This window comes from Puma concolor, chromosome B2 (genome assembly GCF_028749965.1).
Source record: "Puma concolor isolate L17-30 chromosome B2, mPumCon1.1.hap2, whole genome shotgun sequence".
Taxonomy (NCBI): domain Eukaryota; kingdom Metazoa; phylum Chordata; class Mammalia; order Carnivora; family Felidae; genus Puma; species Puma concolor.
In genome coordinates, this window is record NC_141671.1 from 75,565,270 (window position 1) to 75,589,757 (window position 24,488).

Sequence of the window (24,488 nt, forward strand, 5' to 3'; positions counted from 1 at the left end):
ATAGACCAAACTCTACTGTGGGCAGTGGAGGCCAGAGAAGTCACCAAAACAGCAATGCAGAGATTTAAGATATTCTCGGGCAAAGTGATTACTTCTTTCCTTTCAGGTCTTCTTTTATCTTCCAGAAGACCAGTTCCATGCAGGAGGTTGCATTTCAGGTTCCTAACAGAGTTAGTATTGATTCAATAGAATCTAAATTGAACAAGAGATTCTACATGGCTCTCCTTTACAAGAAAACAAAACCCCACAAATACCCAACACCCCTTCGCCCAAAATAAAATGGGAAGATTTAGCCTACCAATACTTATTATTCATCTGTATCAGTTAACACAGAAACAAATAGACCAATGAAACGATGAATAGACCAGTGAAAATAGAAAACCCAATAAGATGGATACTTGATATATGATGTGCTGGAACCAGCTTCTACTAGCTCCCAAGATCACATTTTTAAATTACTAGAAGCTTAAAAGTGACATTCCACAGGGCCTATTACACCGATTCAATACAAAGCTAATAGCTGATTTCTTATCTGAAATCTTTATTTTTATCATTCAATAATTTTTGAGAAGGCAGAAGGCTTACTTCACATTTGCTGTATTTCATATAACACATAATTAATGGATTAAAGAATGAGTGAATATATTAACTGTCTTTACACTTACAGGCCTTAGAAATAATTTTTGCCTTTTTGAAATGTATTTGCTTGGATATGGCTCTCAAGTAGTTTCACCACATAAAGCTTTGCCTTAAAACATCAGCCTGAAGCAAATTTTTAAAAGTATCTCGGTAAAGGTGTGTGAGGTGAGACTGGATAACTATGAAATACAGTAACTTTACTTTCTGCTTACATTCTCTGCTCAATCTGTCATTGCCTATTAAGCATAATGAGTTATGGGGGCACCCTAAATGCTTCAGTCAGTGGTTGGGGGAGAGGGACGGGAGGTGTAATGGCTTACATGTTTCTACCCTATTTGGGGCAAGAGATCTGCTTGTAGCTCAAACCTCAATTACAAAGGCTTTTTTTTTTCAAGCAAAATTGTGTTTCAAAACTTCTTCCAACCCCTAAGGATAGCAAGGAGCACAGAACAAAGAGTGATGGAATACACTCAAGACAAAGATAGGTCGTAAACTGCAGCTTCCTGCAAACAGAGAGAAAAGTCCTTTGGGAACTTACTGATAGCAGGCATTTTTTAAGAGAGAAAAAGAACTCCTTAGCAATACAGTTGAGAGAGTTTGTACTTAAAAAAAGAAATTTGCACAAGTGTATAAATAAAGAGTGAGTTACATCCCTAATATAAACATGTACATCCCAGTATGGCTCTAAAGAGCAGCAGGTGCTGTTATAGCTCGAGGAACCATGGAATCCAAGCTACCCCAGGGAAGAGACTATATCCCCTAGACTCCCCAGTGAGCAGGAAATGGGAAGTTTGTGACAAAACCACTGCCATTCATCTGAGTTTCACTGTTAGGTTAATAATTTAGTGAAATATACAGCTTTTTTCATAATATGAATGGGTTCAGTTATTCTCAATTAATTCTTTATAAAGTCTAGAGTAAGCAAAATCCCTTGCCATAGGTCAAGACTCTTAAATGGACTCACATGCATAAACTTGCAGGGGATCTTTGAATCAAGACTAAAGATCTACGCAAAATTGCATGTAAGTATGTGAATTTTCCTTGGTAAAGGGCCCATCATTTTCTTTAGATCCTCAAAGAGACTTGCAACCCTAAAAAGGTAAAGAACCTGTATTTTGAATAAAAATCAGAACTGGGCAGGTTATACCTCATTCATCTAATCAAGATTCTGGTGTTCAGAACAAGAAAACTGGGTAAGCAGCCCACATATAAAAATATGCATTTACAGACTATTTTCTGTCTGAGTTTCCTACATGTTATAGTATTTTCATGGAGAAGAAAAAACATAACAGAGGCAGCATAAACATTTTCCTCCAAAATAGTTAGCTCAAAAAGTGTCCAACAATTTTAAATCTTTTCTTTGCAAACATTTCCATCCATTTCCTGTTCAAAAGCAAAATCATTTGGTTTGCATGTTCAGGTTCCATCTGTAAATATAGGTCTGAGAAGAAACTAGCCAGAAGAGAAGGAAGCAGGAGGGACAAGGCACATTAAGTGACTTGTGGGTCTACTGCCTTTTTCATTTAGGTTCTGGGCACCAACCCCAGTGTTCATTTTCAAAGCTACACAAGCATCATGACCACCACATGCTCAGATGTGATGCTGCAGCCTGTGAGTTTGAACAGTGCAAGAGGCAAAAGAACATCTGAGAGTCCTCACTGAAAACAAGAGAATCTCACATAAAGCTCTTCAAATCTTAGAACTAACATTTTTCCTATTCCATACTTGGGGGAAATACTAAGATCCAGAAACATTTGGCATAATATATAAGGAAGGAGGATGTGCATGTGTGTATGCAAAGGACAGGTGACAAGGGAGGGGAGCAAGAAGGAGAAAGCTACCAAAAAGCTTCAGTGTGCTAATGGAAACAGAGTCTCTTTTATCAAGTAACAAACAGTCCCTACCCCCATGAGAATGTAAGGTAACATTATTTGGCCAACGTCATGAATAGAAATCTATTCATTATATATCGTTTATTTAGGATGATCCATTTCAATATTTGCCTTTATGGCCTCCAAGTGAGGCATCTGATATATCCTGTGCACAAAGTAAGATCCTTTAGAACAGTTATGCACAATATATGCACTATTAAATTTATACATTGGATCTCAGCAAGTGATTGATAGGAGAAAAAAAAGGTTGGACGAGGCATGTTGGGTGAAGAGACCAGGTTTCTTTAACACACAGTAGATACACATCTGGTTTGACTAGCAACTGCAGCCTATGCAACATTGGCAGTGGTGCTGCTGAGGTGATAGAGCTATTTACATTAACTACTTTAGGACGACACAAGACAGGTATCATCCAACATTAGGATACAGCTGGAGGGATGTGTGAACCATTCCTGTTTGTAACTTTAGGAAATGGATGTTGATCCTAGGCCATTTTAATATTAGTACTTGAGGAGCAGGTCAAATAATAAGGCAATAAACACAACCTCCAACTAAAATCCTGTTGCAGTCTAGACAGTGAAATGGTACAACATTAGCAAACTTTAGAACTGGGGCACCTGGGTGGCTCACTTGGTTAAGCCTCTGACTCTTGATTTCAGCTCAGGTCATGATATCATGGTTCCTGAGTTGCAGTCCCACATTGGGCTCTGTGCTGGCAGAGCCTACTTGGAATTCTCACTCTCTCTCTCTCTCTGCCCCTCCCCCACTCATTTGTTTCCTTGCTCTCTCTCTCAAAATAAATAAATAAACATTAAAAAAATAAATAAAACGTTAGAACTGCAGCTTTTGTTGGATCCCCCACAGCGTATCTGCTCTCTCCTTCAAATGGACATAGAGACCCTCAATCATGGTGGAAATTGAATGCACCCGCCTAAGATGCTTCATTATATTTTCTGCCAAATCTGCCACAGTCCAGTGGCCCAGGAGATGCAGCCTTTCAGCTTGATCACCTCATAGGCACAGTCAACCACTTGTTTGTGAACCTCTTTCTGCTGTTCCTTATCTGCATCAGTGCCTAAGTCAGGTGTAGATTCTTCAGAGAGACCTGCAACCTTTACTCTACTCCCTACAGGCACCCCTGAGTCTCTGTGCTCCCCTAGGGCCAACCCATGACAATTAATGGGTGAACTCCCAGCCTTTTCCCCATTAGGTAGCAGAATCAGGCTGAATCCAGATTGCAACCACTTCCTATAACGCAGTTTTAGGGGAAGCCACTTATCTTCCAAGCCATAGAGGTCAAGATATTCACTGGATTGGAAATAACAACCAACCTGCATTTTGGACTGTATTTTATAGTATAAGGAATGATGAATTTACAGATGTTCACATTAGGATGGACCACTTTAAGATGGCTTTCTCCCTCTTGCTGATGTGCCCCAGCTGTGATAATAACGAGCTTGGAGTTTTCACTCATGTTACACCCTTTGCCTGTGACAATTTTTGGTGTTCATCCATCTATGGAACTGGTATCATGGATCCAGTGATGAATAAGATGCAGGGGGTCCCTGCCTTTGGCAGGTAAGTCACATTAAGCTTAGGGAGTGTTGGGGCACCTGAGGTCAAAAGAAAATAATAAACTAAATGTAATGGAAAATTTTATGTGTCAATGTAGCTGGGCCACAGTGCCCAGATATTTGGTCAAACATTATTCTAGATGTTTCTGAGAGTTTATTCGGATGAAATTTCCATTTAAATTGGTGGATTTTGAATAAAGTAGACTGTCCACCATAATGGGTGGGCCTCATGCACTCATTTCAAGGCCTGACCTTCAGAACAAAAGACTTACCTCCTCTAAGCAAGAGAAGAACTCTGTGGCATATGGAAATTTTGAACTGCAGCATAGGCTCTTCTCTGGGTCCCAACCTGCCAGCCCACCCTGTAGATTTTGGATTTGCCAACCTCTAATATTACATGAGCCAATTCCTTAGAAGAATCTCATATTAAATATATATATACACGGATGTGCACGCACACGCACACACACACACACATACACACCCTATTGATTCTGTTTCTCTGAAGAACCCTGACTAGTATAATAAACTAAACCAAAATAAAATAAAGCAGGTATTCAGTTGCACTTCTGATGTTATGAGGAAGACTTTACAGACTTTCAATTAAATCTTCTAGAAGGAGCCAGCTTGTTGGGGTCCAGCAGGGAGACTGCCAAAAAGCAACTTTCTGCTAAAGGTGCTGAAACAGTAACAGTAGATGATCCACCTGCCAAGGAACTGATGAGTTATTTCAGGAGGATGGGGCATTTCTTAGGGGAACTACCCCTCCAGCTCTAGCAGATAGCCTCGAAAACACGGAGTTTATCTACCATGAATTGTTTTATTATTTTTAAAAAGATTATATATTTCATTAGAGAGAGAATAACAGTCTTCCAGATTTGGAAGCCTAGAAATTGTGGAAGCCCAGAAATTCTGAGAAAGAGGGTTCCAGCAAGAAATTCAGCGAACTAGCAGGGTCCAGGTATACTTGATTAATGAGTTCTACTCTGTGGCAGACACTGTATGTGGAGCTGAGGAAGAGGTATATAAAGGATACAGTGTTTAGTGAGCATAAAACTTTCTTAGAGAAAAAAATGTGCAAATATCCAAATGTTCAAGAGTTTAAATATAAGACAGCAATATATGACAATATACCTACCAATATATGAATCTCAGGTGAGTGATTTAGAAAAGAAGGTCAAAGAAGGTCAGGAACAGCTCTCTTGGGGCTATTGTGCTCTGGAGAAAGTGGAGCTTAGCCATAACCTTAACCTTTAATGGAACTTGTGGTATCATGGGCTGATGTTTACATCGAGATGGACATACAGGATAGCCTTTCAACACAATATGACTTGACACGTATGTGCACATATAAAAGTATGTTGTTATATTTTAAAGTAAGTTTATATTCACACTTAATTTTATATAAATATATATGATTTCGTTATGTGGTGGTTGCCAAAATGTGGTAGAAGTAAAACAAAAAACTATGCCAGTAGCAAAAGTCTATCCTAGTTCCTGGTTGAATTAAAACCATATTGTAAATTAAAATAATATTTTGATATAGTATTTGTATTTGTTTCCTACTTCCTCCTGACATCCTTATGATTGAGGATGAATGGATGATTAGGAACATTTTATGTTTTGTAAATTGCCATGGAATATTAACTAAGTTTTGTCTGAAGACATAAATTATTACTTTACCTAGAAATATTCTTAAGTTATTATTGCAGATGGTGGGCAGCTTATAGGGAGTCTAAATATTGCAAAACAGATACCAGAGCTGCAGCCGCAAAGTCCAGACCCTGTATCTTGTACCCCCGATGCCAGCTCCCCCACCCAACCACGTGCACTCCCAGTTCTTTTTGGTTCTAAGTCCAATGGGATAATTCTCAAGGATCCGTTAATTCAGAATCTTTTTTTTGAGTTTTTATTTAAATTCAAGTTAATTAACATACAGTATAACATTAGTTTCAGGTGTAGAATTTAGTGAATCATCACCTAAATACAATACCAAGTGCTCTTTTTTAAAAAAATTTTTAATGTTTATTCATTTTTGAAAGACAGAGAGAGACAGAGTACAGCAGGGGTGGGGCGGAGAGAGAGGGGGAGCACAGAAGCAGAAGCAGGCTCCAGGCTCTGAGCTGTCAGCACAGAGCCCGATGCGGGGCTCGAACTCACGGACCGCGAGATCATGACCTGAGTCGAAGTCGGATGCTCAACTGACTGAGCCACCCAGGCGCCCCACCAAGTGCTCTGCACAACAAATGCCCTCCTAGTACCCATCACCCATTTAACACATCCCCCACCCACCTCCTCTACAGCAACCCTCAGCTTGTTCTCTATAGTGAAGAGCCTGTTTTCTGGTTTGCTTCTCTTTTGTTTCCCTTGTGTTCATCTGTTTTGTTTCTTAAATTCCACATGTGAGTGAAATCATATGGTATTTATCTTTTCTGACAGGCGTATCTCACTTAGCATAATACTCTGTAGCTCCATCCACATCATTGCAAATGGCAAGATTTCGTTCCTTTTTTTGACTGTATAGTATTCCATCGTATATATACACCATGTCTTCTTCATCCATTCATCAGTTTGATGGACATTTGGTCTCTTTCCATGATTTGGCTATTGTTGAAAGCACTGCTATAAACATTGGGGTGCATGTGCCCCTATGAATCAGCACTCCTGTATCCTTTGGGTAAATTCCTAGCAGTGCTATTGCTGGGTCATAGGGTAGGTCTATTTTTAACTTTTTGAGGAACCTCCACACTGTTTTCCAGAGCATCTGCACCAGTTTGCATTCTCACCAACAGTGTAAGATGGTTCCCTTTTCTCCACTTCCTCTCCATCTATCGTTTCCTGAGTTGTTACTTTTAGCCACTCTGGCAGGTGTAAGGTGATATCTCACTGTGGTTTTGGTTTGTATTTCCCTGATGATGAGTGATGTTGAACATCTTTTCATGTGTCTGTTGGCCATCTGGTTGTCTTCTTTGGAAAAGTGTCTATTTGTGTATTCTGTCCATTTTTTCACTGGTTCTTTATAGATTTTGGGTACTAACCCTTTATCCAAGATGTCATTTGCAAATATCTTCTCCCATTCTGTCAGTTGCCTTTTAGTTTTGTTGACTATTTCCTTTGCAGTGCAGGAGCTTTTTATCTTGAGGTCCCAATAGTTCGTTTTTGCTTTTATTTCCCTTCCCTTCAGACACATGCTGAGTAAGAAGTTGCTGTGGTTGAGGTCAAAGAGGTTGTTGCCTGTTTTCTCCTCTATGGTTTTGATGGCTTCCTGTCTTACGTTTAGGTCTTTCATCCATTTTGAGTTTATTTCTGTGTATGGTATAAGAAAGTGGTCCAGTTTCATTCTTCTGCATGCTGCTGTCCAGTTCTCTCAGTACCATTTGCTAAAGAGATTGTCTTTTTTTCCACTGGATATTCTTTCTTGCTTTGTCAAAGATTAGTTGGCCATACATTTGTGGGTGCAATTCTGGGTTCTCTGTTCTATTCCATTGGTCTATGTGTCTGTTTTTGTGCCAATACCATACTGCCTTGATGATTACAGCTCTGTAATAGAAGCTAAAGTCTGGGATTTTGGTGCCTCCTGCTTCAGTTTTCATTTTCAACGCTACTTTGGCTATTTGGGATCTTTTGTGGTTCCATACAAAATTTAGGATTGTTTTTTCTAGCTTTGAGAAGAATGTTGGTGCAATTTTGATTGGGATTGCATTGAATGTGTAGATTGCTTTGGGAAGTATTGACATTTTAATAATATTTGTTCTTCCAATCCATGAACATGTAATGTTTTTCCATTTCTTTGTGTCTTCTTCAATTTCTTTCATAAGCTTTCTATACTTTTCAGCATACAGATCTTTAACATCTTTGGTTAGGTTTATTCCTAGGTATTTTATGGTTTTCAGTGCAATTGTAAATGGGATCGGTTTCTTGGTTTCTTTTTCGGTTGCTTCATTATTGGTGCATAGAAATGCAAAGTATTTCTGTACATTGATTTTGTATCCCACAACTTTGCTGAATTCATGTATTAGTTCTAGCAGCTTTTTGGTGGAGTCTTTTGGGTTTTCCATGTAGAGTCATCTGCAAAAAGTGACTTTTTGGCAAAGTGTTGACTTCTTCTTTGCCAATTTGGATGCCTTTTATTTCTTTGTGCTGTCTAATTGCTGAGGCTGGGACTTCCAATACTGTGTTAAACAACAGTGGTGAGAGTTTGATGATGATATTAGCTGTGGGCTTTTCATACACGGCTTTTATGATGTTAAGGTATGTTTGTTCTATCTCAACTTTCTTGAGGGTTTTTATTAGGAAAGGATGCTGTATTTTGTCAAATGTGCATAAATGTTCTAAAGGATCTTATTTTGTGTGTTATATATGTCAGAAAGTAGTGTACATTGTCACATGATGTAAAAAGGAAGATCTACATATCAACAATGTAACCAACTATGTACATGTCATACCAACTAAAATTCCAAATAAACTTTGAATGGTGAAAAAAAATATTGTGAAACAATGACTCTTAATCTTTAATTATCTTTCTTTAAATTCTGATGGAAAACCCTTGTTTATAAATAAATCTTCAGTAGGCACCTGGGTGGCTCAGTTGGTTAAGTGTCTGACTCTTGGTTTTGGTTCAGGTTCCTCATGGTTCCTGGGATCGAGTCCTGCATTGAGCTCTAGGCTGACAAGGCTAAGCCTGCTTGGGATTGTCTCTCCCTCTTTGCCCCTCCCCTGCTTGTATGTGTTCCCTGCCCCAAATAAATAAACATTAAGATAGATAGATAGATAGATAGATAGATAGATAGATAGATCTTCCCATTTTAAATACCACCCCCCCCACACACACACACACACAATATTGGAAATGAAGTGAGTGGATAGCAAGAACTCTTGGTTGATGTCAGCCGAGCAATCTTTCACTATGCTACTACAAATGCCATATTGCTTTTCAAAGATCCCTTATGAATTGGGATTTGAGCTGATCCTGGGCATAGTTTCTTTCAGTCATTCTTTGCCTTGTGCTCTGTTCCAGGCAGGCAGGCATAGGATGCTGACCCCTGTAGACTGCATTTCAAAGCCCTCTGTACCATCTGGTTTCTGGCTAAGTTTGATCAAGGAGGACACTGGCTGTCAGGGGTAGAAAAGTCAGGGAACTATTTCTCCTCTTCTTTGTGTGCCTCAAGTCATTGAAACACAAACCTCAGCATTATAAATCTTCCCATTTTTCACTTTTGCCTTATGGACAAATGCTCTCTGGAATACTCACTACTAGAAGGGAAGGTGAAACTTTCTTCTTAAAATTAAAATAATGATAATAAATAAACAAGGCAAAATAAAACAAATCAAATAAAAGTAATGAAAACTGAAGTCTGGGTAAGAGACCACAGTCTGCAAACAAAATGCCTAGACTTAATGCATTTTGTTAGCAAACTACAAAGAGTCCTTAAGAACCATGGAAATGGTTGGAGGTAGCAATCAAAATTATTTTTAAGTCTTCTTACCAAATCATTTCTATTGGGAGCTACTCTAAAGCTAGCAGAGTTTAATTTCTATTTTTAAATGTTCTTACAATAATGAAACTACCTTTTCTGTGAGAAACTAAGAAAGAGTGTTCAAAGATGTTTAGTTGTTGGTAGTGCCATAAATTCCAAAGAATGCATTGGCCATATTCAATAAACAGATTATTTTGTGAAGGAATAGCATGATTCTCCATTATCACAGTTGATGTAACTAGTCATAGACCTCTTTCTCCTATCAATCACAAACTTCACTCTTTTTCTCCCTGAAGATATGTACAGCTCCCAATTTTTCTGTTTCTCTTATAGTTTATGTTTATTCAGCAGGGTATTTAACATTGGTACACTTTTTCTATTCTTCTTTGGCTATTTCTGGTTGAATTATTTTAGCTTTTTGGAACTATGAAATTCCTTTAGGAAATAATTATTGATCTCCTGTTAGAGCATGAAGATGACTCTCAAGCACCTTTTCCTAGAACTTTTGTGAAACACTAAAGGAAGCAAGGTTACAAACCCCAGCTGAAATTGAAAACCAAACAAATAGTTGACTATATCCTGACAGGAATCACTGGGGATATCACTGCTTAGACTATGGGAAAATAGTTCAACTACTGTGAGTTCTAATTTTAATTTTTACATTCCCAAAGCACCAATTTTTAGTCACTGAGCATGTGAGTCAGCATTAAAGGGTTTGAGATCAATTCTTAATTAACATATTTTTTCTATGATATCCTACCTATCTGGAAGGATTCATATGCAATGCAAAATGCCTTTGATCCTTCAGACCTATCCTGCCTTAAATAAACTAAGTTGAGGTGTTATCTTTTGTGAAAAGATAACACCACCACCTACCACAACTTTTTTTCCTTTATGTAGAAATGGTATAATTTTCCCATGAGGTATAAGGTCTAAGTTTGATGTTTTACAAAAAAACTTACAAAAAAAAGACTTCAAATTTAGAGTTCAGGAAAAATTACATGCTTCCTGGGATTTTTGATTATGAGGAATAACGAAGGAAGGACTGACCTTAATTATAGGTCTGAAGAAGAAATACTGTTTAGTCACAGGTTGTCCTAGGCATTGGAAAAAGCAAAACAAACATTCAGTCTATCAAGTGAACCCAAATAAGTGTTGATATGTATAAATAAGGATCTTGGACTGTAGACCACCTAAGGTTTTCTACTAGATCTAAAAAACTGTGATTGTAATAATGCTGTTTCTTTATAGTCTCTGATCTTGTGATGTGGAGCCCTTCATGAATCTATACTTATTCATCCCTTTCTCTACATTTCTGTCATTTCATTTAGAAAAGATAATTATAAATGTTATTTTCTTGAGAAATTTCATTCTCCATCTTTTTTTCTACTTTGTGATAGAAGTCATTGATGCCATAGAAATTCTCTGGGGACATTATGGATATTCCTCAATGTTCTGTGTCCCTCATCAGGGCATATAAATGTTGAATTAAAGAAATGGCTTAGACTTCTGCTTCCAGTTAGGATGTAGAAGGATGCAAAAGACCTTTGCTTTGACAGTAATTATGAGAAAAGAACCAGACAATATAAAAGCCATACTTCTCTATGAGCCCAGTAAAGAACAGTGGCAGCAAAAAAGGCTTGATAAACTACATTCCAGAGAGAAATGAGCTCATCACAAGTGAGTAGCAGATGGCAGCAGCTTCTGTCAGAGATAGGAAGACTTTGTTGGGGTGAGGAGAAATAGCCACCCCTTGGATGACTGGGCTGGTGAGCAAAGGACAATCACATGGTCCTGGGCATTTACACAGTGATTGGACCTCAGGGTCAAAAGTGAATCCAATATACCTGAAACTACGGTCAACCCCTCCCAGCTCAAGATCAAAAGGCTCCAGTGGTCTTTCATTCACAATGTTTGGAAATCTCTCTCTTCTCTCTCCCCCCACCCTCTCTCTGTTGCTCTCTCTCAAAAATCTGAGGAAGTAGAAAAATGTGATAAGATAAAATTTAGATGACATAGAAATAGACTCAGAGATAACCTAGTTACTGAAATTAGTAGATAGGAAGTTTAAAACAACTATTATAAATTTGTCAAAGAATTTATAAGAAAATGCATATTGTGGGTAAAGAAATGGAATCTTCTCTCCGTTTTCTATGAAAAATGAAAACACCATAAAATAACCAAATAGAAATTCTAAAACTTAAAAATGCAATATCTGAAGTCAAAATTTATTGGATGGGCTTAACAGCAGGTTGGATATTGCAGAAAAAAGAATGAATGAATTTCAAGCAGGTCCATAAAAATTACCCAAACTGAAATAAAAATGAAAAAAAAAAAGGTTTTTAAATCAGAAGATCTTTAACTGTGAGATAATATCACACAAATATAATTGGAGTCCCAGTAGGAGAGAAAGTGGGTCAGGAAAAAAAAAAATTTAAGTAGTTTTTTGTCATAGCAACAAAGTGCTCATTTCACAGTGGTATCTCTCTCCTGCTTTCTAACTGCTCTCTCCCTTCCACCTCTCCCTGGGCTAGAACTGGTGAGGATATTTGGGCAGTGTTGTTGGTTTAAAGCATGGTAGTCCTGAATTCCAATAATTAAGTCAGAGTAAGCTCGCTCTAAGACTCAAGGTGTAGTAACTGCTGAATGCATGGAAGACAATGAGCCAGTAAGTACCAAGTAGTTATAAGTACTGTGTCATTCCATTTGTTTAGTCCGAACATGATAAAACCCAAATTCTGAATCTCGGGGGGAAGTGTAGGTTGGGGAGGAGGGCATGGAAACTATCTTAAACATTAACATCTCATTTAATCAGTTTATAAATAATCCCTCTGTTTTCTCTAAATGACATTTTTAAAAAATGTTTATTTATTTTTGAGAGACAGTGAGAGTTCAGGGAAGGTGCAGGGAGAGGGAGACAGTCCAAAGCAGACTCTGTGCTGACAGCAGAGAGCCCAATGTGGGGCTTGAACTCACAAAGTATGAGATCGTGCCCTGAAGTCTGAAGTTTAACTGACTGAGCCACCCAAGCACCCCTCTGCATGGAATTTTTAAAATATAAAACTGAAACCACTGAAGGGAAAGGAGCAGTGACATAGCAAGTAAATCTGGAAATGCTCCTTTTAATAACTTATTCTGCCCAATCTTAACACGTAATGAAATGGAAATGACCAGGTGTGGAGAGGCTAAGTAGTCTAAAAAGTCAAAGTTCATCTATGAAGTGCCTTGATGGATGTGGTTGCACTGGATGAGGCTTAAACACTACCTCTAAGTCAGCCACTAGGCCCCGAAATGGTGTTGAGAAACCCCTGTTCTTACTAGAAGATTCACATAGGGTGGGGGATGTTCTGTCCACACTGGCAGGAGCAGGAGGGGCAGCAGTTACTGGGAAGCTACTGTGACATGTCTGCATCTCCTGCTGGCACCTGTCAAAACTCTGAATAAACAAGGCTACAGGAAAGGAAAAAGATCAAAGATATTTTAATCTTGTATAATTATAAGAAGACTAAATGGGAAAATGCATATTTCATTCCATATTTCACATTTCCCATCTTGTCAGCCAGTATTTAACGATCCTGTGGCACAGTAGCCTCACTTTCTTGTGTTTTTGAAATTTTCTGATTATAAATTGTATCATTATATAAGGGTTACCTGTTATTTTGGAATACTCTTACTTAATGGAAGAATGACTGGAGGGAAACTTGTGATACTAATTGATTTGACCGGTGATTTTAGGTGATCTCTGGATGTGACATGTTCTTGGGCAAATGGGGATAAGAATCAAAAAGAACAGCTGTGGAGTTTGTTGAGGATGGCGATACACCGCAGAACCTTAGAGACCATGTAATTCTCCTGAAGCACCACTCCAGAATGACATGAAAGACCAAAGGTGCAAGTGAGGCTGGAACAAGGGGTTGGAGACTTCTTGGTGGGGGTGGGGGTGGAGGATAGGGGAATGAATGGATTTTTTTTTAATGAATGAATGAATTTAACTGAATGCCTACAGAGTTGTGTGAAAAGTAGGGATAAAATTAAGAAAGAGAGAAAGAGCAAGAGAGAGAGAGAGAGAAAGAAAAAGAAAGAAAGAAAGAAAGAAAGAAAGAAAGAAAGAAAGAAAGAAAAAGAAGAAGAAGAAGAAGAAGAAGAAGAAGAAGAAGAAGAAGAAGAAGAAGGAAGGAAGGAAGGAAGGAAGGAAGGAAGGAAGAAAGAGGAACCCACTAGTAAAATTCTAGGAGTTACTTGAACAAATTCCATGTAAGGTTACTTTCAGCTTATGTTTGAATAATAGCTGCCTGCTTCTCCTTCTGAAAGGCTTCCAAGACTACATTCTATCCCTTTCCCTTTTGGACTCTTAGATTGCCCTGAAGAAACAGTCTTTGCTTTTTCAAAAGCTATGGTGAACACGTCTCCTTTTACTTTCAAACTGAGATGAGAAAAAATTGAAAAGCCTAGGATTACTTCCCTTCCCCCACCAAATCCCCTTTCCCTAGTATAAGCAATTGCCACCTCTAATTCTGCAGTTAGAAGCACACATCCACATCTTATCATGATCTTACTTTCATTGTGAAACCTCACAAGCATTGTTTCCTCACAAGAGAATGCGAGACTGAGAGTTTTCTACTATATATCTGACCAAAGAACAGCTCAGAAAGTAAATTGCCTCTTTTCTAGGAACACTGACAATCCTAAAGTGTTAAATTAATTCCCAACAGGATCACACTTGACTCAAGATTCTGCTTGACTCTCCATGGGGTTAAAATAAGATTGAATTCATCTTGAAGGAGTCATAGTAAGAAAGTTTTGAAATGATTATTAACCCAGCTGAGACAGCAACTCTATTTTGTTCAAAGCATATAAACATAATACCCAGTGTTGCCATTACCCCCCAAAAGTGCTAACCCAATGTTAAATTGCAAGCGCTGGTAGAAAAATTGGGGAAGAGTAATAAAAGTCTTTAAGGATTTGCTTCCTCTTTAGGCAAATTAATAATGGCCATGGGAAAATAAAGCGATTTGAGGAGAGGAGCTGGCTGTGTACCAGCTGCTGCTGGAGTCAACTAATTTTAACATTCTACTGGATATCTCACTAGATACACATGTGTGAACAAGAAGGGCTTCAACACTTTACAATTAGACTTTTAAATTATTTTCTAAGATGCAGTTGTGGGTGCAAGTTGATGAATGCATAAAGGAAGTTGAGAAACAAATTTCCAGCTAGGTTTCATACAACCAACTTCAACATCCTCTTTGATGTGTCACAGACACTGCATCCAGTGCGCCTCCTCAGTGAAAAGACTGGGCTGTCCTCAGAAAGGAAGAGTAATTGCTGCTGTCAATTGAATAACCTGTCTCTCCCACTAGACTGTGAGCACCTCCCGGGCAGGGACTGGGTGTTTTACTTTTGTATCCACAGGACTTAGCATAGAGCCTACCATCTGGTAGGTAAATGCTCAGGACATGTTAGTTGAATGGATAATAAGAAGGAGGCAATCACCATCACACCATGTTTGATGGTGGTGCCTAGTGACTCCTTGGGCCCTGAATCTTTCATTATTAATCTCTTCTTTGGATGAAAATATTAATGGCAGTCTTCTGATAGATAGGAAAGCAGAACAAATGCAGAGACCTCCCCAACTCAACATTATAGAGACGTTAGCTCTTCCCAAGTTAACTGCAAAACTTACAACAATCCCAATAAAATACCAACAAGCATTCTTATGAAGTTAGAGAAGTTGATATTAAAATTCATGTGAAAAAGAAACACACAAAAGTAATCAGGAAAGCACTAAAAAAGGAAACTGTAAGGGGAACTAACTTTACCTAAAGCACACCATAAAGTTTCTATGATTTCAATATTATGGTACTAGCACATGAATAGACAATTAGACCAAAAAAAGAAAAGAAATGGATCCAAAGATATCTGAAAGTTTAGCGTATGATAAAGGTTCACCACGAATTACTGGGGCAAAGATTGACCTTTTATTTTATTATTTTATTTTTATGTCATTTTATTTTTTAATTGACTTTTTAATAAATGGTAGCAATGTGGCAAAAGATGAAATTAGATTCATACCTCACTCTGTACATAGGAGTAAACTCCAAATAGATTAGGAATATTAATGTAGTATATGAAACCATAGAAGTATTGGGAAAAAATGAATGAATTCCTCTTTAACTTCAGTGTAGGAAAAGGCTTTCTAAATATGGTTCAAAATCCAGAAGCAATAAAAGGAACTGCTGATAAATGTGGCTATATGAAAAAAAAAATCATTGAATGGCAAACACCATAAAGTTAAAATGCAATTAACTGGAGAAAATATTTATAATATATACCTAAGATAAAAAGTAAAATCCCCAATATACAAGAACTCTTAAAAACTGTGGGACTAAGGACCAAAACCCAAAGGAAAATGGTAAAAAGATATGAATAAACGATTCACAAAAAAAGACATACAAATGGCCCCTAAACATATATAAAGACACTTAAATTCCCTCAGAACTAAAGAAATGCAAATTCAAGCAACACTGAGTTACCATTTCCCACCTATCAGACTGGGGAAAATCTAAAAGTATTACAACACGTTCTATTGACCAGGCTGTGAGGAAAGAGTCATTCTCTCACATTACCAGGAATACAACTGGAACAAGTCTTCTGGGTGGGGGATTTGGAATTATGTAACAAATCTATATATGCACTTATCCAGTGGGTACAAGAGAATGTTTGAGTAAACTGTGACATATCCACACAATGAAGTACTATTCAACCATATGAAAAGGAATGTGAACAATCACTATGAACTGATATGAGGTGATTTCCAGGATATATTGCTAATTACAAGAAACAAAGTGCAAAAGGTTATCTATTGTGTGTTATCTTCATTAAGCAATAAGAGAAAATAAGAAAGATGCAAAAAGAAATATAGGAAGAACCACAAAATTTAAGGAGAATTCTCATCCACAGTGGCTAGGTGGGAATGAGGTAGAAAGATTGGGGAAAGTATAACTATTTGTGTATTTCTGAGTTTTAGAACCATGGTAATGTTTCATATAGCCAAAAACAAATAATGAATATCAACCAGGGCGATGGGGGAACCCAAATGGAATCCAAAGAGAGTTAATCTAAATGTATTAACAGTGAATAACATAACTACACTGAAGAAGTTGGTGAAGAAAAGAACTAAACTAAGTAATTTTGAAAAATAATAGTTTATTATGTAGATAAGGCTGAAGAAAAAAGACACAGATATTTGCATTCTCTTTATTAAACTTGGTTTCACAAGGTATGGGCAATTCTGAAACTGTATTTATATTCTAGAATTAAGAAAATAATAAATATATTTGGAATAATAAAACCCAGATTTCTTACAATATTTACTAAGAGTGAAGCTAGAGCCCTATCTATATTGCTTTTAATGTAGTCCATAGTTCTGAATTGTTCATCGTTATTATTGACCTTCTAGCAAATCATTCTAAATTAGTAAAACTACATATGAATGGATGGCATCTCCCTTCTAAGGAAGTAAAACCTCACAGCTGGCATAATTATTTCCAATATAGGTTTGAAATTCAGCCATACAAGAAGGATATCTGGCATTCTCAGAGAAGTAGATTTTATGATTAAACAGTAATAACAGTTACCATTTATTAAGCATGATTGTGTGCCAGATACTCAGCCATATGCTTTTCACACAGTATTAATTTAACTGTATTTAATGGCATTGTTCTGCTGTTTACAGACCAGAACATGTTTACATATTGGAAAGTGGAGATGAAGTAACTGGCCAATGTAACTTCAAATCTGTCTAATGTCAGAGCTCTCAAATAGAGTCCTCATGTCATATTCTCCAAGTCCACCAAGAGAATTCCCTGATTCCTGTGCTATTGCTTTATTTCCCCACACTCTGCTGTCTTATGACCAACACATAACAACAGCAACTATAGATGCCCAGCATCCATCAGGAAAAGGACGGGTCATAGTTATTCATTTTCCTTACCTCGATGGTGCCTTAGGTTACCTCTCTTTGTGATCTTATTTGGCACCTTATATTTTCTAGAACTCAATTCATTTAACGTATTCTTTAAAGGAAAAGACAGAACACAATGGGAAAAAGTATTTTAAGATTCTACCAAAAGATTTCAGAAACTGGAAAAGATTACATATTTTAGCAGAAGGTTTATTTTTAAAGTTTACCCAGGCTCTGAACTTATAATTGCATTAACTATAATCTAAGAATCCCTTAAATGTTGGATTCTCAGAGGTGAAAGTTCTTCTATCACCCAGGGGCCAAGGATGAAGGGAATAAACTTGCTTTCTTTGCTCATTTCAACCTCTTGGGAAATTCCCTTCAACTCTTCACCCTCTCTCTCCTGTCACTTTCTGGGATACATGAGATCTGCCAAAGAAAAGTCAGGTGACTTTTCCTTGATTCACAGGTTATGAGGAGAAATTCAAAGTTGAAAATTGTTTAAGCTCAAGAAAAAAATACATAAATAAGAAGCCAAGTGTTGACAACAGAGAGAAAGTGCTCTGCTTGGAAGAACTCCTGCATACCATGTTCAGTAAAGTCCCCTCTCCTCCCACATTATTCTTTTACGACAAATAAGCACACCCATTCCTAAACTGTGGTGTGCCCTGTACCACACCCACAGCTGTGTATCCAGCCACTCTACTCAACCCCTCCATTCTGTGTTCTCCAGGGGATTATCCGGCCTTTCCACCAAAACAGCAGTGGCTCTAAAAACTGGAGAGGTTTACCAGAAATGGCAACAGGGAAATTTAAGCGCTACCAAAAAGAATTCTTCCATGACCAAGATCCATGGAAAAATATTTAAGATCCAGTAAATGGCTTCCATATTTTACAGACCATTCAGACCTAAAATTCTAAGAAAAATAAGGAAACATGGGATTTTGTTACAAATTCTGTATAACTGCTGATAGATGATGTTCTGCCAAACATACCTATTGATATGAATTAAATCTGGACTTGGGAAAATATTTTTTATGTAAGAGTCTGTCATTGCTGTGGGTTTGTGGGGAGCTATGTAGAAACTTCAGATTGGTCCAATTTACTTTGAATCAGAAACATATTCTGAAATAGGACTTGTCAACTCATTTTTCAAAGGTGTTGATTTCCTCTTTCATTTTAATTTCAAGATTATGCCATCAGAAAATTATCAGTGCTATTCATTTAATGCCCTACCTTAGTATAAAATAGATCTCGGGTAGTTTATGGACTTACATGCAGCACAATAAGATTTTTTTTCTAAAGATAGAGAAATAAGAGCAAAGTGAAAGGAAAAAAAGAAAAGCCCAGGAGAGTTAGTTCACAGAAAGGCATGCCCCAAGTTCTGCATAGGGATAAGGGAAACCACATTATAAGTTCTGGATTCCCCAGTTGCCCAACCTAGAATGGGGACATAGCTATGGAATTCACATTGCCCATAACAAGGGGTGAGGTGGAAAATACTTAACAAAGGAAACAGGTCAGGCCCTAATCAACCTGATGCTAACCTTAAAAATACAGTATAATTTTATGGTAATGAATGTTAACTAGACTTATTGTGGTAATCATTTCACAATGCATACAAATATCCAATCATTCATTACATTATATGCCTAAAACTAATATGTTATATGTCAATTATACCTCAATTAAAAAAATAAAATAATAAAAAAATGTAGCACAGCATCTCAATACATAGTATTTGGCAATAAGAAATGTCATCCCCTTCACTTTGCCATCTTTAAATTAAAATTATCTGAGTACCTGTTCAGCAAAAGATTCCTGGATAAATCAAACCTGTTGCTTAAAATAAAAATATAGTTTATTTTTTCTTTGTTTCTTATGCTTTAAAATAGAAATTGGGCAGGACTTCTGTTAAAATTTAGATTTTTGACTTCTTTTTGTTGATATTTTTAAGTTAAAAGTAGGAGAAAATTTTCCAAATATGTCTACTGGTATTATTTCCTCTTCTATATCTCACATATACTCAGACTGCCAGAGACTTTATTTTAGGGCAAGATTTTCCTCAAACTGAATCCAGTGAGGACATCTTTGGCCTACAAACACTAGAATGTTACAAACTTGGGGAAGGTGAGTTCTATGAAAAAATACTTAAGTATTAAATGAATGTGTAGTCCTTGATCTCCTGGAAAATGGCTTCAATAACAGTTCCTCAAAGAGAAACCAGCAAAGAAGAAAGGGCTGCACAGAAGTGGAAATTCTTCAGAGTAACATAAGGAGGCAGGTTTATTTCTCACATAATTTTATTCTTGGGAAAGGGCAGGAAGAAAAGCATTGGGAATAAAGTATGGGTCTTACCCTAATCTCCCTTTGACTTCTCAAGGAAATCATTTTTTAAATTTTATTGGTGGGTGGGCAGAAAAGGGGGAGTGGGAAGGGGGTTGGGGAGGGGGGGGAGAGAGAGAGAGAGAGAGAGAGGGAAAGAAAGAGAGAGAGAGAGAAGAGAAGAGAAGAGAAGAGAAGAGAAGAGAAGAGAAGAGAAGAGACGAGACGAGACGAGACGAGACGAGACGAGACGAGACGAGATGAGACGAGACTCTTAAGCAGACTCCATGCTCAGCATAGAGCTTGATGCAGGGTTTGATCTCACAACCCTGGGATCATGACCTGAGCCAAAATCAAGAGTCTGATGCTCAATCAACTGAGACACTCAGGCACCCTCATGGAAACCTTTTTTTAAGGGAACTTGATTCCAATTAGGTGGAGAGGTTTGAGAAATTTGCCTTTCCTAAGTGTCTCTGCTCCCAGCCAAAAGAAGAGACTTCCCAGATTTTCTTTTTTAAGATTTTATTTTTTTAATTTTTATTTATTAATTTGAGAGAGAGAGAGAAAGAAGGAGCAAGGGATGGGCAGAGAGAGAGGGGAGAGAGAATCCCAAGCAGGTTCAGCATTGTTAGCACAGAACCCAATGCAGAGCTCAAACTCAGGAACCATGAGATTATGACCTGAGCAGAAACCAAGATTGAATACGTAACTGATTGAGCCACCCAGGCAGCCTAATATTTTATTTTTAAGTAATTGCTATATCCCACATTGGGCTTAAACCCATGACCCCAAGATTCAGTTGCATGCTCTCCCAACCCAGTCAGCCAGGTGCCTTTTCCTAGATTTTTCTAAATGAAGAATCTTAGGAGCATGACAATCATCTCTAGATTCAACAGTCTGTGCTTACAGACAGTTCTTCCCTCACTATAAAGCATGAGTGACATTAAGGACTTTGACCAACTAATGCAAGCAGACTTAAGTGATCTTTGTTTAGCATGTAATTTTAATCAGATTCTGGGCTTTAATAAGCAATCTTTTTGTTACCGTATGTCCTGGAGGCAACTAACAGACCCTGACAGAAAGGAAGGAACAAAGGAAAAGACGAGGAAGGGTGTGTGACAGTTGAAAGGAAAGAACAGGAGGGAGAACAAAAGAAGAAAAGATGAGAAAGAAAAGAGGTATGCAAATCATACATTTCCTGTGGTGTCAAGATAACTCATGATACTAAGAATATTCCAGAAGAAGGGCGCCTGAGTGGCCTGGTTGAGCATCCAACTTCAGCTCAAGTCATGATCTCACGGTCTGTGAGTTTGAGCCCCATGGCTGGCTCTGTGCTGACAGCTCAGGGCCTGGAGCCTGCTTCAGATTCTGTGTCTCCCTCTCTCTCTGCCCCTTCCCCTTTTGTGCTCTGTTTCCCTTTCTCTCAAAAATAAATAAACCCTTAAAAAAAGAATATTCCAGAACAAATTTTCCATAAAAATGGGATTGGCCATCAATTTTGGACTTCAAGCTGTACTACAAAGCTGTAATCATCAAGACGATATGGTACTGGCACAAGAACAGACACAGATCAATGGAAAAGAATAGAGAACCCAGAAATGGAGGCACAAGCATAGCCAACGAATCTTTGACAAATCAGGAAAGAATGTCCAATAGAAAAAAGACATTCTCTTCAGCAAATGGTGTGGGAAAACAGTGACATGCAGAAGAAGAATGAAACTGGACCATTTTCTTACACCATACAGAAAAATAAACTCAAATGGATCAAAGACCTAAACATAAGACAAGAAGCTATCAAAATCCTGGAGAACACAGGCAACAATCTCTTTGACCTCAGGTGCAGCAACTTCTTACTCAACAGGTCTCTGAAGACAAGGGAGATAAAAGCAAAATTGAACTATTGGGACCTCATCAAGATAAAAACCTTCTGCACAGCCAAGAAAACAATCAGCAAAACTAAAAGGCAACTGAAAGAATGGGAGAAGATATTTGCAAATGACATATCTGATAAATGGTTAGTATCCAAAATCTATAAAGAACTTATCAAACTCAACACCCCAAAATTAAATAATCTAGTGAAGAAATGGGTGAAAGATATGACAGACACTTTTCCAAAGAAGACATCCAGATGGCTAACAGTCATATGAAAAAATGCTCAAAGTCACCCATCATCATCAGGGAAATACAAATCAAAACCACAATGAGATACCACCTCACACTTGTCAGAATGGCTAAAATTAACAACTCAAGCAACAACAGATGTTGGAAAGGATGTGGAGAAAAAGGAACCTTTTTGCAATGCTGGGGGAATGCAAACTGGTGCAGCCACTCTGGAAACCAGAATGGAGGCTCCTCAAAAAACTAAAAATAAAACTACTCTATGACCCAGTAATTGCACCACCAGGTAGGTATTTATCCGAAGGATATAGGAGTGCTGATTCAAAGGGGCACATGCACTCCATATTTATAGCAGCACTATCAACAACAGCCAAAGTATGGAAAGAGCCAAATGTCCACTGACTGATGAGTGGATAAAGAAGATGTGGTATAAGAGACTCTTAAAAACTGAGAATAAACTGAGGGTTGATGGGGGGTGGGAGGGAGAGGAGGGTGGGTGATGGGCATTGAGGAGGGCACCTGTTGTGAGGAGCACTGGGTGTTGTATGGAAACCAATTTGACAATAAATTTCATATTTTAAAAAAGATGTGGTATATATATGCAATGGAATATTAGTGATAAAAAAGAATGAAATCTTGCCATTTGTAACAATGTGAATGGAACTAGAGTGTATTATACTAAGTGAAATTAGTCAGAGAAAGACAAATATCACATGATTTCACTCATATGGGGAATTTAAGATACAAAACAGATAAACATAAGGGAAAGGAAACAAAAATAATATAAAAACAGAGAGGGAGACAAACCATAAGAAACTCTTACATACAGAGAACAAACTGAGGGTTGCTTGCGGGGGTGTTAGGTGGGAAGAAGGTCTAAAGGAGTGAAGGCCATTAAAGAGGACACTTGTTGGGATGAGCATTGGATGTTATATGTTAAGTGCCCATGCTTTCCGCAGCCTCCCATGCAACTGAGCTCCATGGCCTAGCGTCCTATCCCTGCCACCTGCAATCGTGTGCCAAGGCCCACTAGATCTCTCTGCTGAGGTTTCCACCAGCACACAAGTGAGAGCCTGGTAGCCTTCCCCTCCAGTGGTTTGCTTGTGGCCACCCATGATTATTACCAGCGCCACTTAAGTTCCCTTCCAGTAACAGCTCTTGCAGAAGTTCAGAGTACCCTGTGGAAGCCATCCCTCACAACCCCTGCCTCCCCAAGGCCAACCTGGCCACTGGTGGGCAAGCTTCTTTTTGGGAAAGTCCATTCTCTCATTCCTGGCTACAGTGTTGGAAACTCCAGAATGCTCAGAATTTCCCCAGGCCTCCAGTGGAATGATCACCTGTGACTTGGCCCTGAAAGCCAAAAGAAAGCAGCCTGGTGGCCAGCCTGGCAAAGCCAACACCAGGCCCCAGTCTTGAGTGGCCACCACCAGAATTCAGGAGGTGCTAGGCTCATCAGAGCACTTCCTCTACCCTCCCCGTCCAGTAGACAAGGCAGGCTGCAGCAAGCAGAAGCAGTTGGGTTCTTTTATATTAAAACAGCAAAATACCAAAAAGGAAGTTGAGAGAATCCCACTCTTTATTATCCAAACCACATGCAAACTTTCCTGAAACCCTATAACCATGAACCTTGCATCAAGTAGAAAATAAACCCCAAGTTAAAACAAAACAAAAAAAAAGAACATATTTCCTCTGAAAAGAGATTTATTAACTTGGGTCCTTTGACCCTTAAAGTGCTCTTTGTATAGGTTGTGGAGAGTCCATAAATACTTAGATATTGTATGCAAATTTGTTATGTGCATACATAAGTATGTGGTGGTCTATCAGTATCTCAAAGAGTTCTTTTGCTAAAAAGAAGTTAAAACCAGTGTACATAAAAAGGAATTTCTTTGAAATGTAGCTTGAATCACTACTTGAAGTTCTTAGTTCTTGGTTCACTTAACTGTGAAAGGATTCATTACCCTATTCCTGAGAAAGGTAATCCATGAATCTCAGATATGGAAAAAAATGGAAATGTTATGTGGCCCATTTCTCTGCTTTCAGAAAGGACTACAGTCTATAGTAAATGAAAAAAACCATCATTTTTCAAACTCTGCAGAGCAGATTTCAGTCCTTTTTAGGTAGCCATTCATTGTTCACATTTCTTATCATGAAGTTCTTCTTTCTGTCAAGCCTAATTCCCTCATGTTGCAAAATAATTTGATCTCTAATGTTTAAGGAGCCAGTATTTTTGGATACTATTATTAAATTCACCTTCAGCTTTCTCTCCCTCAATACTTTGGATCTTTCCACATTTTCATTTTCACATTCATTAATCATCTTTATGGCTTTCCTCTGAATCCTTTCCAATTTTCCATACTTGTCTATAAATTCAGAAATGAGTACACTGAAGAGAGATTCATAAAACCTTCCATTGATTGGGAAATGGTCACTGAATTGGTATGTAATAATAAATTGCCAGAAAATAATAATTATAAGCTTGTCCTGCATGGGTGAAATTATA

General features: G+C 38.0%; 2 pseudogenes; one reads left to right on the forward strand and one right to left on the reverse strand.

Moving 5' to 3' along the window:
- Positions 1 to 3,362: 3,362 nt before the first annotated feature.
- Positions 3,363 to 4,005, reverse strand: LOC112862726 (L-lactate dehydrogenase A chain pseudogene; annotated as a pseudogene).
- Positions 4,006 to 4,062: 57 nt separating this feature from the next.
- LOC147581056 (pancreatic progenitor cell differentiation and proliferation factor pseudogene) lies at positions 4,063 to 23,404 on the forward strand (annotated as a pseudogene).
- The last annotated feature ends 1,084 nt before the right edge of the window (positions 23,405 to 24,488 follow it).